The sequence below is a fragment of the Nannospalax galili genome, unplaced genomic scaffold, assembly GCF_000622305.1.
Source record: "Nannospalax galili isolate Female #2095 unplaced genomic scaffold, S.galili_v1.0 scaffold273, whole genome shotgun sequence".
NCBI lineage: Eukaryota > Metazoa > Chordata > Mammalia > Rodentia > Spalacidae > Nannospalax > Nannospalax galili.
The window spans coordinates 900,359-906,154 of NW_008333887.1; the positions used below are offsets into that span (position 1 = coordinate 900,359).

A 5,796-nucleotide genomic window follows, 5' to 3' on the forward strand; every position below is an offset into this window, starting at 1 on the left:
TGTATTATTTGTGTTAAGCTACAACAATGTCGAACTTGTAGTTAGTGGTGGTCCACCACTACCAGATGAAAATTAGAAGAGAGAATGTGAAGAAAAGAAACCTTGCCATTATAAAGTATTATCTGTCACAGACATTATTTGAAGTTTTGGAGTCTATATACATTTGTCACATAAAGATAACACATACACATGTGTCCAAATACAAAGTAAACTAAACAAAACAACAGTATCAAAGGATATGTGGTAGAGCTGAAGTGATGGTTCAGTGGTTAAGAGTACTGGCTGCTCTTGAAGAGGAGCAAGGCTCAGGTCCCCACAACCTCATGGTAGCTAAAAACCATTTGGAACTCCAGTTTAACAGGATCTGACACTCTATTATAGACTCCATGATCACTCCATGCACATGACATACGTGTATGCAGGCAAAATACTCATATATAAAATTTTAAAAAATCAAACATTTTTAGAAATGTATGTATACTATGGTCAAAATTACTGAATAGTGGTAATACTAAACTGAATCTAACGACTTCTTGTTATATCCATAAGTTAACTCTCAGCTCTCATCAGAGAAGTTTCTTTATGCAACAAATGCTGATAAATACAAAAACCCCCAAATGCCGAATGACCAGTGTGCACAGAACAAGAGGTCACAAAGTGTTAACCCCTGAATAGGACACCTATTTTAACCCTCTGCCACCCAAGGCTCAGGGATAATTGTGGAAGAGGAGATTGAAAGATTGTAAGAACTAGAGGGAATGGATGACCACAAAGAAACAGAATCTTACAGACAGCTGTTCAGTTGGTCTGTGAACTACCAGCAATGGTGACAACATCCACAAGTCCCATACAAGTTCAAACCAGACAAACTCCAAGCATAGACATGGGGAAGTGGGTAAGAAACCCCAACCTTACCTGAGGAACTATTGAAATCCTATGGCTACAGGGAGGGGGGACACAAATTAGAATTCATAAGAGCCGTGTGTGTGTGTGTGTGTGTGTGTGTGTGTGTACTAGAGCACTTTAGATCAAGCAGGGGACAGAAAGAGGAGGTTGTAGATAGGGGAGAGAGTCTAAGTATCATCAAATTATATCATATGAAAATAGCAAAACTTCAGGAAAAAAATTTTAACAGTTACTTTGAATATATAGCAAGACTAACTTCTTGTGAGAAAAGTAGAAAACAAACAATGATATTGCTGTCAGCCTTGTCTTCATGGTGCTTAAATTTCTTGTAAGGAGGTCAGGAGTACATTCCTGAAGCATTTAAATCTGAAACAAAGGATCATAACTTTCTTGACATCTAGAACATATGAACTTAGTTTGAACGTAGGAGTCAAATTGGTTCTGGAAGGTAGTGAAAGTGCTACACATTCTAGCTAAGACTTTCCTCTTGTTTTTCACAGGTTAATCTTCTCTAATGTTGAAACACACAGCACTGAGAAAGTACTATATTACCAGTGTAAGCTTCCCATTTGAAATAATTTCAATTACTTAGATATAAAATACACTAAGATCAGAAAGCAAACAATAAAAGCACAGATAGTCTTCCAAGTTGATCACAAACATTTTACTTTGTTCATTCACATATTTAGAAAATAGGCTTATCAAAGTCATTCTTGGTAAATTGTGTTCTTACAAGTATACATTTTTTATAATTCATGTTCCATTCATAGATTTAGCTTTCCAAAAGACACTAGCAGCCGGTGCATGGGAAAGAACATAATTCTTCTTGTCTTTTAAACTAACACAACTGTGATATTGGCGACCATATATTTATAGGTGTCATTTTCTCCAAATACATATTCTTTCCTTTAGATTAAACTACTGTGTCATTTCTTCATGGATTAGCCAAAGAAAGCTCTCTGGGAGATGACTGTATCGGTGAGGTCATAGGGATGATGGGATGATACCCAGCAGAGAGAAGGATCCATGTGTGCTCCATGAGTTCAAAGAAGCATTATCATAACTGGCGATGCTGGTGATTGTATTTATTCTCACCCCCAAATATGCCTTTCCTCTTTTAACTACTTCTCTGGTTTTCTCTGGGGTACCTTAGAACCTTTTCCCTTTTTAACACCTTTCTCTCGGTTTCTATTGAATTCTCTATGCCTTGACTTTCTACCTCTTTCCAACATCTAAGCTTAAGTAATTATAATAGCATAGAAATATTAAAGACTACAGATGCAGTTAGAAAATAAATTAATGAATATTGTCTTTCCAAATGATGGGATATTTGATTTAGAAAAATTCTGTAGTAATATACAGCAGAATTAGTATAATTATGGCACACATGCATTAATATAATGCATATAAAATATATTCAAGGTTACTTCAGTTAGAATTCACCAGAAAGAAAATTTAGTAATTAAAAAAAAATTTATTTTATGTGTTTGAGTGTCTTACACGAATGTATGTAAGTGCACCATGTATTTGCATGCACCACAGAGACCAGAAGAGGGTGTCAGCTCCCCTGGAGTTGGAGTTACAGATGTTTTTTAGCCACCATGTGGGTGTTAGAAAATGAAGCTAGGTCCTTTGCTAGAGCAGTCAGTGCTCTTAATCGCTGAGTCGTCTTTCCAGCCCCAAATTTAGTAAATTAACTCTATTGCCTTTAACATATTGATTAATAATTTGGCAAGACATTCATTATTGACCTATCTAGTAAGAGCTCAAATTTTTATGAGATATTCTATTCTGAAATTTGAAATGAAAATTAATATTAAAAGATTTTATAAAAAATTAAAGAGATGCTAATAAATGAATAGTAAAAATGTAGGTGACATTTGTAAAGAAAAGAAATATTTAAAGTAGATAATATATTTTTCATTTTGAAATCAAAGGAAAAGGTGCCACTGAAAATCATTCCAAAAGGTTTGGACAACAGAAATAATTTGAAAATTTAGAAGTCAGTGACCTTTCTACTAACATCCTAATGGAAATGGTTTGTAAGATGTTGAAATAGTTGTTTTCCAAAATTTTTTCTTCTCTATCAATACACATACAAACACACACACATACACACACACACATACACACACACACACACACTCGGGGCAGGGAGAGAAAGAGAAAGAGAGAGAGAGAGAGGGAGAGAGAGAGAGAGAGAGAGAGAGAGATCAATCGATCATGGCACTATACCAATATTATATCAGGAAGCCATTGTCTATGACTTAATAAAAATAGTGACCTGAAACCATCATTTTCTTCAGAGTGTAAATAATTTATTTCTGTTCACAGAGGTATTAAAAAATTCCAAAATTTTTTATGTAAAGTAACTAAAGAACTGACAAGGTGACTCAGACATAGAAAATTGAGAAGACAAGTTAGAACAAATTTGAGGAAGGATAAAATATACCAATTTTAAATAACATAAAATTCTCTCTCAGTTTTAGTGATGTTCAGTTATCCACATAACAACTTTTGGAAATTTCCAAACATTTTGGAATTTCTACTAACAGGAATAGTTCATGTAGTCTCATATAGCTCTAAGAAAGATCAGCACTGACTCATTCATAGAAATGCTTTCTGATGATTTCCATGAAAATATTTACATTAAGACAACGATTTGAAAAGGAGAAAGGCAAATAAATACATCAGGATTCTATCTGATATAAATGTCTTAGAATTAAACATTACCCAAGCAAGTAGTAGTTGATATGTATTTAAACTTTGGCAGGCTTCATAGGAAAGAGAGGAGTAAACGGCAATAATTAGAGAAGTCGCTCGAATCTCAAAAGTTTTGATCGGGTGTGAACAATGCTAGAAAATTATCTATTAACAAATATGTTAAGAGGGATTGATGCAGAATATATAGATAGTTGCAAGGGGGAAACACTTTAGGAAAAAAGAGATAATGATCTTTACACTAATCCAAGAAAATGGAATTTAAGATCGAACAGATAAAAGCAAGTGCAAGTAGCTTGCAAGGAGACATGACCACGAGAAAGCTTTGTGTATTTTGTCTTAGAGTTATGAAGCCTGAAAAAAAAAGGATATTTTGAGTCATTATAAATGACTGAAATAAAGGCTGATTGCATGAGCTGTGGATTTAGGTTTTTCAGTTCGAGTTTCTTGAAGGTATCTGTTGGTGGTGAATGAGCACGTGCCGACTCCCCTTTGGAGCTCTCAGCTGAGCACACTGTCCATCAACTTGGGTGTTATTTTCTCCCAAGGACCTCTGCCTTTCTTCTGTATTTCCCTTGTGTGCATCGTTCTCAGTCTCACCTTCTGCTGCAGCCTTGGAAAAACCTTAACGATCCCGTATCATTCCCTCTCCTCATGTTTTAGGAAGCTCTGCACTTATACACTAAATATCTGACTCTTTCTGTGGGTTTATGATATGGAAAAGAGTTTTCAAGTGATAGGTCTGAAAATAAGTTTATAACTGGAATTTTCCAGTTCTTAGTTTACTCTTGGAGCCCCTCCCACTAACCATGTTTTTCCTCACTCACAGGTACCACCACTTTTTCCTGCATCCTTCATTTCTCAATCACTTCTCTATCTCTTGCATTCCAGAAAGAATTTTTTTGACAGTTGTCATAGCTAAAAACAGTAATTACATGGCTGAATAAAAGGTCTCAAATAATTCTTTTTCTATTTTGGTCTTTTTGAAACAGGGTGTCCCTGTAGCCCCAGCTGTCCTGGAACTCACTATGTAGACCAGGCTGGCCTTGAACTCACAGAGATCTGCCTGCCTCTGCCTCCCAAGTGCTAGGATTAAAGGTGTGCGCCGAATAATTTGCAGGACAGTAATCGCAGGTAGCAAAGATCTCCCAGTACACTTCATAAAGAGCAGTAAAACAACAGCTTTGGACTGTAATATGCAGCCTAGTCTATAAAACTGCTACAAGAGAAATGCTATTTGACAACCAGAGCTTAGCTTATTAAAATATGTTAAAAAAAAAAAGTACTGAGAAATTGTGAGCAGTAGGGGGTAGAGAGATGGCTCAGCCATTATTGTTATTTTTTCAGAGAACCTAGGTTCGACTCCCAGCACCCACAGGGTGGCTAACAACCATCTGTAACTCCACTTCAAGGGAATCCGATGCCCTCTCTGACTTCCACAGGCATTGCTTGACACGGGTGCACTAACACACATGAAGCAATACAGTCATACCCATAAAGATAAACAGCCTTTTCGCAGTTGTGCTGGACTTGGAGGAAGCAGGCGCTGCCTAGACATGCAGAACTACTCCGGAGACTTCGTGGACCTGTATGTCCCACGGAAATTTTCTGCGAGGAACCGCATCATTGGTGCAAAGGCCACGCATCCATCCAGATGAATGTGGCCAAAGCTGACAAGGTAACTGGAAGGTTTAATGGTCAGTTTAAAACCTATGCTATCTGCGGAGCCATTCACAGGATGGGAGAGTCAGATGATTCTATTCTTCCATTGGCAAAGGCAAAGGCGGACAGCATCGTTTCAAAGAACTTCTGACCAGAGGAAATTGGGGAATGTTTGTCATAAATAAACAGTGAGAACCCAAAAAAAGATAAATAAAATTTAAAAGAATATTGCGAGTAATAACAAACAGGTAATGTATAAACTTCAAATAATAAAAAATGATACAATATTTCAAATTCTGAAAGAACAATTTTCCTATATAATAATTAACAGTTTATTATTAAAACAATTACATGGAAACCATTAAACATTCCTATAATGTTTGTGTGTGGTTGCTCTTATTTATAAAAAGAATATAGTTATTCTCAATAGTCTCATAATTTTTCCATTTGGTAGTTTTATTTTAGGTTATGAAGTTAAAGTTACTCTTTTTACATAAAAATGCTTAT

General features: G+C 35.9%; 1 pseudogene; it reads left to right on the forward strand.

Moving 5' to 3' along the window:
* The first annotated feature begins 5,183 nt into the window (after positions 1 to 5,183).
* LOC103730589 lies at positions 5,184 to 5,486 on the forward strand (annotated as a pseudogene).
* The last annotated feature ends 310 nt before the right edge of the window (positions 5,487 to 5,796 follow it).